The 14,420-nt window shown below is 44.4% G+C and overlaps 3 non-coding genes across 3 annotated transcripts; all 3 read left to right on the top strand.

Annotated features, from left to right (window-relative positions):
- The first annotated feature begins 326 nt into the window (after positions 1-326).
- Positions 327-397, top strand: TRNAG-GCC (transfer RNA glycine (anticodon GCC)). Its single transcript has one exon. It is a non-coding gene; the product is annotated as a tRNA-Gly (tRNA).
- Positions 398-3,214: 2,817 nt separating this feature from the next.
- On the top strand, positions 3,215-3,285 carry TRNAG-GCC (transfer RNA glycine (anticodon GCC)). The gene has a single exon. It is a non-coding gene; the product is annotated as a tRNA-Gly (tRNA).
- An 8,753-nt stretch (positions 3,286-12,038) lies between these two features.
- On the top strand, positions 12,039-12,109 carry TRNAG-GCC (transfer RNA glycine (anticodon GCC)). The gene has a single exon. It is a non-coding gene; the product is annotated as a tRNA-Gly (tRNA).
- The last annotated feature ends 2,311 nt before the right edge of the window (positions 12,110-14,420 follow it).

Raw genomic sequence — 14,420 nt, forward strand, 5'->3', positions numbered from 1 at the left:
ATGTACAGTACTCACGGATTGAAATAGGACATTCGGAGCGCAAGCCAAGAAGTGCCACGCAGGCATGTGGTAAACCACAGGCCGGCTCGTTGGCAACTGGAAGGAACAATTCTGCTTTGTAGATGTTCTCCCCCTCGCGCCATACCACAATGCACCACCTTGGTTCCATGAGCATCTACGGGCGGCGCTCCATGAAGCGACGGCCACGCGCTCCGAATGTCCTATTTCAATCCGTGAGTACTGTACATAGCATTTTGTGTGTATTTGTTTAGTGTTTTTTGGTTAAATTTCATGGGCCAAAGCCAGGCAACAAAGGAAAAAAAGAAGCGTCGGTGGTTCAGTGGTAGAATACTCGCCTGCCACGCGGGTGGCCCGGGTTCGATTCCCGGCCGACGCAACCCTTTCCTCTTTGCAAAACGTCTGGCGCAGCTTCCAACAGCACGCTTACTAAACAAACTGAAGCACCTGCACGCAAGCCGTTTAATGTCCCAAAGCGGCACGTGGGCTGTGAGGAGGGCGTGGTAGAATATTCCCCATATTTGTTCAAACAACCTTGGGTTCCTTAACTTCCAGGTAACATCAGAACGTTACAGCAAGGTTGATTCCTTCATTTCGTCACAAGTTAATAGACTGTTCATAATTTCCTTTCGTGCTAACGCTTCTGCAACATTATGTATGAAAGGTAATTTATTTTTATTTTTTCATTCACTCACTGGTACCTACACAACGCCATTATTGAACGTTATGCCATGAGTCGTATTGGTAAGTGGGCAGTAATGAAAGTTCTGTAACAATATAAAAGGGCTGTGGATGCAATCTATGGCAGGCATGATCTAACAGAAAAATTTCAAAGCACTACTAGTTGAGGAAGAGCTTTACTGTAAGAATAACGGGGAAAGTTCGCGAGCACAGATTGTAATGTTGCTTTATAGTTCTGCCTCAAAGATTATAACGACATTTGGAACACAGCATTACAACAACGTTAGTTTCAGCGATGAAGTAATGTTTATAATAAACACCGAACATATTTGTTCATGATTGAAATTACCATTCGGAAACCAAGGTTAGCAGTATGTTTACTTTTCACTATTCCGTGAAAATTCTGCGGATCTTTTTGTGGTGCTTATATAGGAAAGAAAGTACGTATTTTTATTACTGGATAATACTGCCGTTGGCGAAAGCTGCACTGACTTTTTGTGGTGATTCAATGGGATAATCATGTGCGTTAAAAAGTCACATAGAATCAATTTGAATGTTTTTATCAATTTGTTTAGGAGTAATGAACGTACAAATATGAAGACTTTGACATAAGCTCGTACAACGGCATGCTATCGTTATTAAAACAGTAAGGCAAAAAACGCAACAGGCGGCAGACAAAAACGCAAGCGGAAGTTAACATCCAATAACTAGGTTGACATGTTGGGTTGTGGCGCTGGGTTGTGCGAAAAAGCCTTGCAGCACATGGTCTGCGTGTCGATGGCGGCGAGGAATTGGCAGTTCAGTTGTCGCCTGAACATGACACTTTCTGTGGCCTATGCACGGCTTCGTTCCAATGTGCTACGTGCATTTGTTGAACCTACTTAACCGAGTAACTCCTCTAGGTCGGTCACGTTAGTGACTGAGCGATGATAATATATCTAGCAGGCAGTAAAGAGGTGGTTGTTCTAGGTCTGCAGATGCGTGGAAGCTAGCAGAACAATACCTCACATCGCACAAATGCGCTGCTTATCCAACAATACCACTGATGCATGACACCCATGGCTTACTGACTTTCTTTATTCTCAACTTCGATATAGCTAACCCTTACTCAACGTCGAGCTACCTTTGACTCGCATGCCAAGAATGCTGATATTTCGGTTAAAACCGAATTTCAAGAACTGAATTCGGCGTCGTTTGGTCGTCTATTTCTCCGGGTGAAATCGAGTCAAGTGTTCGGTAATATCTGCAGTGCGGCGACTTTGTATAGCGTACGGGCGTTTCTCCATTTCACCTTCTGCGAAAGGCGGTCGCCACTGTAGGGATTTGTTTCCGTCGCCTTGGGTTCAGCTGTGCAAAATGTTGTTCTTTTATGGCTGTGATTTACGAGACATCTATCATATGTTATCCTTACAAGAGCCTGATGGAAGTTGTCGTTGCTGTTGGTGTTGTGCTCAACGAGTTAATGGCGGTTACCCACTGTGGCCGATTGGCCGAGACACAGGCGGCGGCTGACAGGTGGTGAAAATTGTTTTTCAGACTGGGAAAAACAATCAGAATTAAGGAATGCAGATTTGTGGGATTTAAATAGACAACAAATTGGAATCTGCGAGGATGGTGACTTAGAATGGAAACGGGTCTAATCGTGCAATGTTTTTGATTACAAATGAATTTTAAACATGAGTAGACAGAAGATAGAAATCAGAACGGTGTTAGGGTGGCAGCCGTTTCGTGTCTAAAAGGAAACTTAGAATGGCGGAGAGCTCATTCTTGTTGCTGTAGTGACGGGTGTTCTAGCAGGCATCTCCGTAAAGAGGCGAGGCTGCGGAAGAACAACATTAAATTGTCGATCGTTTAGAGTTTGATGCTCATACTGCTTTTTTCTTTCATTCTTTTGTGAAGACCTTCTTACCTGCGGCTAGACCGTGCACTGCGGGCATACATACTTTTTCCAGTTTTTCGTTATTGGGTGGGGAGGGGGAAGGGCTTTTTATAAACTTTTCTTTTATTAAACATTTGTTGCATTCTTAAAAATGAGGGAGGCTATTTAGCCTACTATAGGTCTTTGTGCGTATGAGCTCGTTATGCAGTTTGAGAACTGACGAATTTACACTTGAGTTTATGCACAAGGAAACAGCAGCACAAGTTCTCTTAAAGTGTGCAACAACGAATCGCCGACGTTTAGCGAAAAACTTGCACTCTGCAGCTGCGGCGAACTATCGTCGGCTCATATAGGCCTGTCACAACGGAGCCATTAATCTTTGACCGTTGAGGCTACCAACAAAGCATCCGCGTTGCCCCCATTACACAACACAATACTCTACGGCTTATATACCAAGCTATGCTGTAGTGGCGTGTTGGGCTTAGTTCCGCTTTGCTATGACAGGACAGTTTTGTGTAGGAAAAGAGGCGGCGCGTCTCTGCTGAAGGCGCTCGCCGCTTGCGTGACCTAAATAGGGATAGGATTACGCAAATGCACTCGCCACGTGTGGAAGCCGCCTTGCGGACAACACCGTTGGCGTCGGTGGTTCAGTGGTAGAATACTCGCCTGCCACGCGGGTGGCCCGGGTTCGATTCCCGGCCGACGCAGTTCTTGTTTTGTTGGAGCAGTCCAGCATTTCTTTTTTCTGCAATTTTAGCGGCGTGTGTCTTCTGGGTGTTCTTGCGTAGACGCCGTTTCAAAGAAATTGCACATACAAGTCTGGAAAGCGCAGCCCAAGAGCCGCAGACTTTTGCCTCGTTTGCCATTACGATCAAGTGAAGCAACATGGAGTGCAGGCAAGTCTGCGCGGTTTAGGTCGGTGGCGTAGCGACGGCTCTGATTTTTGTTCCCATTGTGCTGGCTGGTAGCGCTATGGCTCGACGCGCTTTTTTCCTGACAGCTGAATGGTTCGTTGGTTGGTGTGCTCGGATAAGCAGCTTCAAGCACTCTAAAAAATCTCACCGTTGCGCTGGCAGACGACTAGCTTTTGAGTTGTTACAGTTTACTGACGATTTCTGCCCTTTCTTTAAATACGACAATTCACAATATGTTTTGTTGCTGGACTCCCTCCTAAGAGCAAGTTCGTGTTGAAGAACGCGTGTTTGTCTTAAAGTTTATTGAAACGCTTTTTTTCTTTTGAAGTTTTGTGCAGAGAGATAAAACACGGCGTAATGAGACCGTTTCACCACATGGTGCACACGGGAGATTTCGTTGCTTTATGAGTATGGAGTAATGAGTATTATGCGTATTTCCATTTAATGAACGAAACGACAAGACTTCAATAAAGCGTTCTTAGTGTCGAAACGACAGCGATTCGATGAGGATGGACTTTAAAAGGCGAATGCTACGTAAAAAAAAAGAAAGACGTGAGGTTGTGCATTACTGACGGAGAAAAAGACAGAACACGAACGCCTAGCAGAAAATGAATTTACCTTCAGACGCTCCAAAGACACGGAGCTGCTGCAGATGGTCAAGGAGACGAAAAATGAAATACCTGTCTCGGAGCTCGGATTCAATAAAAGGAGAAAAAGTTTTTCGGTTTATTTAACAGTGGCTTCATTGGGGCACACCGGCACTGACACGAAAATAAAAGAAACAGAAAGGAATCAGAAGTTCCACCATTAACCCTATGTATGGTTGGACCATAAAGGGTTTCTAAGCAACTCAGAGGTCGTGGGCTCGGATGCCATCAGAGGCATGTGGTTTTCTTCTAGTGATTAATAAATTATCTGTAAGATATTTTCCCTATTAATCTCGCACTAATTAACACCACACACACACAAAAAAAGAAACCATCGCCTATGCTCCTTGGCTGTGGTGACTGTTGGCTTCCGTCATGAATATCATAACGAGCACCTCTTTTCTCTTCCATTGCCTTCACGTAGGTGATGTTAGGCTTATCGTTGAAGAACGAATACATTTCGCTTGAGGAGCCGTGAGATTAAACAGTTTACCAGCAGTATAAATTTCGTTACAAGACGCTTAAAAAATTTTAATTCAAGGATGATGCCTTGCCTTCCCGTCCAAGAATGGATCAGCTGGTCGGTGCTGTTGTGTCGCGGCCATTGCGGCTTTCCGTCGGACATGACCCCATTTTCTCTCCCGTCGCGAAGATGCACTGCGCAATACACTGCGCCGCTCGTGTCTTGTGTAGTCTACGAATATGTATTCAAGTAGTCTAGTGGCACATGAGATAGCGTGCCTGTCTTAACAAGAGAGTCGCTGATCGACAGAGGGGCGGGATTCCGCAGCGAGTTCTCCCTGTTGCCCTAACCTATATACATGGCAATATAATTGCACAAGAACCATCGCACGTACAGAATGCGCTTAGCGAACTCGATCATCGGCGTCAGTTGTTCAGTGGTAGAACACTCGCCTGCCATGCGTGTGGCCTGCGGGATCGATTTCCGACCGACGCAGCCGCGGTTTGTTTTCTTTTCGGAAGCTACCAGCGCAACGTTTAACGGTGCTTCTACTGAGCGCTATTGCGCCGGAACCCCTAGCGAGCCTTCTACTGCCGTGCGACGTTTCTCGGTGGTGCACTGGTGGTAGCGTGTTTGTTTCAATGGCCGGGTGCACGGGGCAGTAATATACTATATTCGCTTAGCTATTGGTATAGTATCTGGTATTTAATATTAGTCTCAAAGCGACATGTGGGCTTTGAGGACACCATCTTGGAGGACTCCACATTAAGGTCTGTTGGTGTTCTTCAATGTTGTCCAGGTAGCTCCAAAACATTACAAAGCTTTTTTTTTATAATGTTGTTTATTGCCTCTGGGCATAAGGGGAGAGGGGAACAAAAGAGAAAGGAAAGAAAAGAGTGGGTGGGTGTTAAATCAAGCAGGAAACCTGGGTCGATCTAATGAAGGCGAGGAGGGAGCGTTGATGTGGCCCCTGCGTCCAATCAATACATGAGGATGGGTTGTCTGGGTGGACACCCGCTGCTGCCAGGTAGCGAATTCTAGTTGGCTTCAGTGCCCGGCAAACCAACAACAAGTGGTGAATGTCAGCCTCAGTGTCCTGTGAGTTGCAGAGTGGACATCCCAGGCGGGGATATAAGTGGCGAAATTGAGGCCACGTCCGAGTTACGGCAGTAGTGAGGGCAACCCCGACCCGGATCCTCCAGAGCACAACCTCCTTTGCACGGGAAAGACCGCGGGGCAGGGTCATCGCACACGGAGGGACGAGAGCACGTGTGCGGCGCCGGAGGTGTTCCTTTCTTGTGAGAAGGAGGGTAGCATCATCCATGCTGAGGAATTTATTTATTTATTTATTTATTTATTACAACACCTTCAGGGCCCCAGTGGGGCGTTACAGAAGGGAGTGGACAAAAAGTAAAAACAATGCAGCAAAATGAAAACAAAAAGTAAATGGAAAATATAATGTAATACACTAAGGAATGAAAAAACGTAAGCTTGAACAAAATACAAATCAGATTACATACGAAAACAGCCTAGTCAAATACATGGTTTTCCGCGGCATTTTTGAATAAACAGGTGTCAGAAATGTCGGCAACCAAGGTGGGCAAGTGGTTCCAATCGCTCGCCGTCTTGGGTATAAACGAGTTAAAATATGCTTTGCTTCGGCAGTATGGAATGCGTACCTTGTGGCGATGATCCGTGCGAAGTGAAATGAACGATGGTTCAAATAGAAGATCCCGTTTTAGCTGATGATTGTGGTAGTAAATCTTGTGAAAAGTTAGTATTCGCGCGAGTTTCCTACGAAGGGAAAGGCTAGGAAGGTTCAAAGTATTTTTCATTGTAGTTACACTAGCATTGACGTGGGTAGGGTTGAGGCATTGACGTGGGTAGGGTTGTCAAGCGGGTTGCAGAATCTGCAGATCTTTGTGAATTGAGTAGGTCACGTGGGGCCCACTCAATTCGAATGGCTTGCGGGATGCGAGCCGCCGTATATTCTGGCACATATCTGGGCTGCGGCTGACGCGCCGGAGTAGACGAGTTGCTTGAAGGGCGTCAGTACGGATGATAATGTGGGCTGTAGGGAGCAAGGTAGCTGCGACTAGAGAGCGAAGCGCATCTTGTATAGCAAGCAGCTCAGCGCACAAGGAAGGAGGAAAGCTTATTTTTGTTTTCGTCATATGTTAATACAAAGCTGGTTACTTCAATCTTGGTAACGTTTCTGCGACATTATAAAAAAAGTTCAAAATGCATTGCCCTAAAATTAATGAAAATTAAAGCTGCATGAATACAACAATATTTAAAATGGTAAAGTAACCATGGAAGACAATGCAAGCCGGCCAATTGCAGATGTGCAGAACTTACCAACAGCCTTCAAGGCCCTACGAGGAAGGCGACACAGGCGCTCTATGCAGCGCTACCAATACATGTAGCTCGATCACTTTCTAAGAAGTGCAAGAGTCTAGATTATATAGCCATTATTGAAGGCTTTGCCATAAGCTATAGCGGTGAATAATTGATTAATAAGCAAGCTTTATAACAAAATAACCGGGCTGTGCATGCAGTCTGTGGCAGGCACCACCTAACATATTTAGTCGCTAAGTACTACTAGCTGAAGAGCAGCATTACTGTAAGAACAATGGGAAAAGTTGTCGGACACAACGCTTGAAATATATTTGTAATGCTGTCTTATAACTCAGAGAATATAACAACATTTAGAACATGGCATTAGAATAATGTTTAAGTTCAATTGTGAACTAATGTCAATATTAAACACTAGATTATATAGCCATTATTGAAGGCTTTGCCATAAGCTATAGCGGTGAATAATTGATTAATAAGCAAGCTTTATAACAAAATAACCGGGCTGTGCATGCAGTCTGTGGCAGGCACCACCTAACATATTTAGTCGCTAAGTACTACTAGCTGAAGAGCAGCATTACTGTAAGAACAATGGGAAAAGTTGTCGGACACAACGCTTGAAATATATTTATAATGCTGTCTTATAACTCAGAGAATATAACAACATTTAGAACATGGAATTAGAATAATGTTTAAGTTCAATTGTGAACTAATGTTAATATTAAACACAAAACGTTATATGATAAAATTAACATTACATAGCATTTGTCAATCAAGGTTAACAAATTGTTTACTTTGAGCGGTAAAATAATTTTTCAGATAGAAACTATAACTAGGGGTTGGATTTTTCGGTTTTTGTTTTTCAAAATCGGCGGAATATTTTCATTGTTTATATCAGAACGAGTTTAATTTTTTGTGAATTTTGCCTTCGTCGGAAGATTTATGACTTTTTTAGTGATTTAATGACGCAATCCTGTGTCGACAAAAGTCATTTAGAGTCTATTTCGTTGTGTTTGCCAGTTTGTTTAGCAGGAATCAACGTGCAAAGGGGACTACTTGGAGCTGGACACGTAGAAGGAATAGCTGTTGTTATTACAACTGTCTTCATCATAATCACCCTGACTATCCCAGCGGCAGGGCAAAGGCCTCTCCCATATCTTTGCAGTTAACTTTGCCACTGCCCTGGCCCTATACGCACAAACTTCTTAATCTCATCCACACACCTAACTTTCTGCCACCCCCTGCTAGGCTTGCCTTCTCTTGGAATCCTGTTCGTATACCCTTCTCGAATAAATTCTCCTCCACTCCTCGAATAAATTCAGGTAGAGAACGCCTGCAATTCACTCTTCCTTCCCTGTTAAATACATAAGCATGTAAAAATGTTGACTTCTTTAGTTCGTCAAAAAAATCTTTGCGCGCTAAGTACGTGGACATCTAGAATATGTCTATTCTTTTTCTTTGCTATCGATCTGTGTTTATCGAGTGCGAATGTCGATTCAATATTGTATAATGATGTTTCACTTTATTTTGTAGTTTATTATTGTGTATCTGTTCATACGTTGACCAATTGCCTTTGTTTTAAAAGCCTTGGTGTCAAATCGCTGCCAAGCGAAAGGGGGCTGCGGATTTGTTAAGCTGTATTTTACAGCTTTTTCTGCGCCTCCGCTGTCTGTACCTTTTCAAGGCAGAAATAAATTTGATTTGATTAAGAACCGAAAGCCATCTGTCTTCGCATAACATGCCCTGCTCAAGCTCATTTCTTCCTCCTGATTTCGACCAGGATGTCGTTAACACGAGTTTCTCCCCAGACCCGCTCTGCCCTCATCCTATCTCTTGATGTTACACCTACAATTTTCATTTCCATTGCTCGCTGCTTTGTCCTTAACTTGAGTTTAATCTTTTTCGTTCTCCTCCTCGTTTCTGCCCCATTGGTGTGTACAGGTGAGATACAGCTGTTGTATACTTTTATCTTGAGGGATATTGAGAAAAATATATAACAGCTCTATCGTAACGGTACTGACCTATCGTTCTACACTATGCCGAAGACGCCGGTTCACGTCATCAGGTTAGGAAAATTATTCAAAACAAATAAGACCGCCAGTAGGGAAGAACGCAAGCCGAAGTTTGTGTCCAAGAACTTGGTTGACAGGTTATCGTTGGGTTGTCGCGATAGGTTGAGTAAAAGGGCCTTGCAACACGTGCTTTACATGTTGGTGGCAGCCATAAAACAGCCGCTCAGTTGTCGCTGTTACCAGAACGTGATACCTTTAGAGCGAAAGCTGGAATTCTAGCGCACAAACCTTCAAGGTCATGTTACGGCGCAGATTTGACCGTTAAGCGGCCGCAGTTAATAAAGAAACAGAAGCAAGTTGTGGTGTACGTACATGGACGCGAGACTGGGATCCTTACAATCTGCGACGACTGTTCGACACTTGGAAGTGAATGAAGGCGCGTCTAATGAACGCACAGATGTCTAAGAAACGTATCTTCGACATATGTACTGCGGCGTGCAAGAATAATTTAATTATGAGCACGTAAATAACAGATATCCCAATTAAGTGAGCAGCGAAGTACGTTTTCGGAAAATTTACTTCGTGCATGGCGTGCAGTCGTAGCGCCATGATGCGAAACCAACTGAAATCCCAGCACGTAATCTAAAGCGATGGTCCAGCAAATGGCGCGTCTAGTGAATGCATAAATGTCTTAAAAACGTTTCTTCGCGTTACGGGCTGATACATCTATGATTATATTAATTATGAGTGTGTACATAACAGATGTTCTAATTTAGCAAGTAGCGAAGTTGTTCAGAACGCACTCAACGTTAGACTCCAAGCCCCATCTAGTTGCCCGATACATCCCAGCTTTCGCTCTCAAACCAGATTCAACCGTAGTTACACCACAGCTCATTTTTTAACCAAAAATAAAGTGGGCCGTTGCATGCAATCTATGGCAGGCACTATATAACTAATTTAGTTGTAAAATACTACTAGTTAAAGAACATCATTGCAGTAAAAACAGTCAGTAAGAAAGGTTCTGAGGCACAATGCCTGAAATATATTTGCAATATTTTGTTATAGTTATGTCTGAAATATTATGATATTTAGAACACAACATTCGAATAATGTTTATTTGAATGGGGAGCAAATTATTGTAAAAGGAACAAAAAGATTTTTGCTAAAATTTTTTTGAATGAATTTTGGGAAGGAACGCTTGCGAAATGTTTACTTTGAACTATAATGTAACATTTTCGATAGAAGATATAACTAGAGGTGGATCGTTTCGAATTTTATATCTTAAAATTCGGTGCACATTTTTCGGTGTTTATATCGGAACGGAAGTTTCATATGGTTTTTTCTTCATGGAGAACATTGCCTTCGGTGAAAGATTTAGGTACTTTTTAGGTGATCTAATTGGGAAAATCTGTGCGGCCAAAACTCACTTGCAGTCATTTCTTTAATAGTATTCAACTTGAAAATTCGACTCCTTGGAGCTAAGTCCGGATAAGGAATTGCTATCGTTATTTAGAAAGTAAGACAAACTAAATGAAACAGCTGGCAGACAAATACGCAAATGGAAGTTTATGTCCAAGAACTCGTTTGCCGTATGCTATTGCTGGATTGTCGCGGTGGCTTGAGCGCAGGCTGATCTGCGGGTTGATGGCATCGAGGAAAAGGCAGCTCAGTCGTCGCCTGTACATGATTGTTCCTGTGACCCCCATGCACGGTTTCGTTCCATTGTCCTACATGCATCCGTTGAACCTTCATTTTCGACTAACTACTCTAGGTCGGTCTTGTTAGTGAACAAATAACGATAACACATCTAGCAGGCACAGAAGAGGCGGCTCTTCCCGATCTCCAAGAGCGTGGAATCTAACAGAGCAATACCTGATATCGCAAAACTGCGCTGGTTATCCAACAATACCACTGTTTAGTGACGCCGCTGGCTTACTGGCTTCGTTTATTCTGAACTTTATCTGACGTACACCTTAATCAACAGTCAGGTTTGCATGACAATAATGCTGAATATTGTGGGTTAAAACCGGATTTGCAATAGTGGATTACGCGTACATTCATCTTTTTTTTTGCACCTTAAATCGAGAAGTCCGACCACTACATATAGCGTTTATTGTCAATGTTTATCCAAAACGTAAACATTACAGTGAGACAAGTAAGGTTACTGCGACTCTTATAACAATTTTGTAGCATTATTCAAGTGTGCTGTATTATCTGACATGCGGCGACATGGTATAGCACACAGGCGTTTTTTCTTTTCATTTCCACCGAAAGGCGGCTGCCACGGCAGGATTTGTTTCCGTGGCCTTGGCGTCAGCAGAATAAAATATGGAAAGAGTGTTTCTTATGTTAGTGATTTTCGAGTTGATCTACCGTATTTTATCCCCACAACAGCATGATGGACGTTCAGTGCTCATATTGCTATTTTCTTGCGTTCTTTCGTGAAGACCTTCCATCCTGTGGTTAAACACGCGCTACTAGCAAACATACTTTTTCCAGTATTTTATTCTTGGGTGTGGGAGAGAGAAGGAGCCTTTCCTAAATTTTGACTTCATTAAGCAATCTTTCTTGCACCCTTAAAAATGAGGGTGGCCATTTCGCCTACTATAGGTCTTTTTGCGTATGAGCTCGTTTTGTAGTTTGTGAACCGATGAACTTGCGCTTGAGTTGATGCACAAGGACGGAACAATGCAAGTTCTCTTAAAGTGTGCAACAACGAATCACCGACGTTTAGCGAAAAACTTGCACTATGCAGCTGCGGCGAACTAACATGGACTCATACAGGACTGTACCAGTCACAACGGAGCCATTATTGCGTGACCGTTGAGACTACCGACAAAGCATCCGCGTGGTCCTCATTGCACAACAAAATATTCTGTGGGTTATATAACAAGCTATGCTGTAGTGGCGCGTTGGACTGAAGGTCCGCTTTGCTATGATAGTTGTGCGCAGAAAAAGAGGCGGCGCGTCTCTGCAGAAGGCGTTCGTCGCCCGTGTGACCCAGATAGAGACGGCATTGCGCAAAAGCACTTGCCACGGGCAGAATCCGCCTGGCGGACCGAACCGTCGGCGTCGGTGGTTCAGTGGTAGAATACTCGCCTGCCACGCGGGTGGCCCGGGTTCGATTCCCGGCCGACGCACTGTAGTTTTATTGAAGCAGTTCCGCATTTTCTTTTTTTTCGGAATTTCCGCGGCCATCGTCCGAACAGTGCGATTTTGATCTTCTTTATTTGACACCGCTTCGACGAAAACCCATAAATAGAGAGTTTTAGTTTCACGTACGTAAAGGCATGTACGTAGAGCTCTTACGTCTGACCAGTGTGCATGCGCAGAACGCAAAGGGTATGCGCGAGTCTCACGTACGTACGTGAGATTCGGATTTTTACGTTGCGGTCTTTGCGTTGCTTGCGTACGTAGCGTCGACAAACATGGCGGCGCCTTGCTCGCCGCTTCACAGCGATAACAGCTTCGTCGCTAATCCCTCGACGCGATATCGTGTTCTAAACTGTCGTATTCGCCTTCGATTTGCCCATTATTACCCTCGCTTAAGGTTTCAAGCGACAAATAGTTTTTGTTTTTCAGACAGAACGGCGATTTTTCAGCTGTTAAGCCTCACAAAGTAGCGTTGGTCGTCGTCATAGCAACGATCTCGCGAGAGGACAAACCGAATGGCTTGGCCTAGAGACTTGTCTTGGATGATTTAAGCTACACCTAGTGTCTGTGTTTCTTAGTAGATGGCGCTAGGAGGAACACGCGGCCTGCGTCGCGTACGTGTAACTATAAGGGTTTCAAACGACCTGCGTGCAGGCTACGTAGACTTGTCACGTTTGCGTACGTGAACCCTCTACGTACGTGAGACTAAAACTGTCTAATGTCTGGAAAGCGTAGCCCGAGAGTTGCACACTTCTGCCTCGTTTACTCTTACGATCGAGCTCGGCAACAAGAAGGCACGTCTTTCAGCCTACTTTACATCGGTGACATGGCCATTACTCTCACTGTTACTCTCTCTCTCTCTCTCTCTCAGACACACACACACACACACACACACACACACACACACACACACACACACACACACACACACACACACACACACACACACACACACACACACACACACACACACACACACACACACACACACACACACACACACACACACACACACACACACACACACACACACACACACACACACACACACACACACGCACGCACGCACGCACGCACGCACGCACGCACGCACACGCACACACACACACACACACACACACACGCACGCACGCACGCACGCACGCACGCGCACGCACACACACACACACACACAAGAAATCATCTCCTATGCTCCGTGGTTTTGGCGACTGTTGGCTTCCGTCATCCATGTTATAACGAAACCCTCTTTTCCCCTCCTTTACCTACACGCTAGGTGTTTCTAGGCATATTGTTCAAGAACGAATAAATTTCGCTTGAGGAGACAGGAATTGATCCTGTTTACCAGCGACAATAAACCTTGTTACCAGATGAAATAACTTTTAAAACATCTAGATTCAAAGAATATGACACGCCTTTCCGTCCGAGAATGGATCAGTTGATCGGTTCTGTTGTTTCGCGGCCAATGAGGGTATCCACCGGACTTGGTCCCATTATCTCTCACGCCGCGCAGCCACACTGGACAATACTTTGCTCTGTTCGTAACACGTATAGGCTGGCGATGCATTCATGCCGTGTAGTGGCACATCACGTAGTGTGCCTGTCTGGGTAAGATTGTCACTGGTCGACAGAGACAAGTGCCTTCGCATCGGGCTCTCCCCTTTGGGGCTACCCTGCGCAACGAAGGAATTCCGCAATAACCATCGTTGGCGTCGCTGGTTCAGCGGCCTGGGTTCGACTGGCGGCCGACGTAGCCGCCATTTTATTCCTTATTGCAAGCGTCTTACGCACTGTACAACGGCTGGCCTAGTAAGAACTTAAAGGCGGGCACGCAAGGCTACGCCATAACTTCCGTGTGACGTTCATCAGCTTGGGAACTGTGCATGTTTCTGTGGCCAGGGCCACGCGGCTATCAGTTCTGTCGGCTGAGGTGGTTGACGTAGTATAACGTTTCGGCAAAATTATAACCTAACGTTCAGACTACATTGACGGAACTTTCATCGAATATTAAAATGACATAAATACAACCTTATTTACAATCTTGCAGTGCTATGCAAGAGAACACATCCCGCCCATTGTGCAAGTAGAGAACTTGCAACAGCCTCTAAGGCCTTACAAGGAAAGCGACAATGGTGCTCTTCAATACAGTACTACCAATACATGTGGCTCACTTCCTAAATAAATTTGATAGAATCTAGCTTATATAGCTATTGTAGAAGGCTGTGCCTTAAGATATAGTGGTGAATGGTCAATAAGGAAGTTTTTTAACGAAATAACGAGGCTGTGCATGCGGTCTAAGGC

The sequence above is a fragment of the Amblyomma americanum genome, chromosome 4 (genome assembly GCF_052857255.1).
Source record: "Amblyomma americanum isolate KBUSLIRL-KWMA chromosome 4, ASM5285725v1, whole genome shotgun sequence".
In the NCBI taxonomy this organism is placed as follows: Eukaryota; Metazoa; Arthropoda; class Arachnida; order Ixodida; family Ixodidae; genus Amblyomma; species Amblyomma americanum.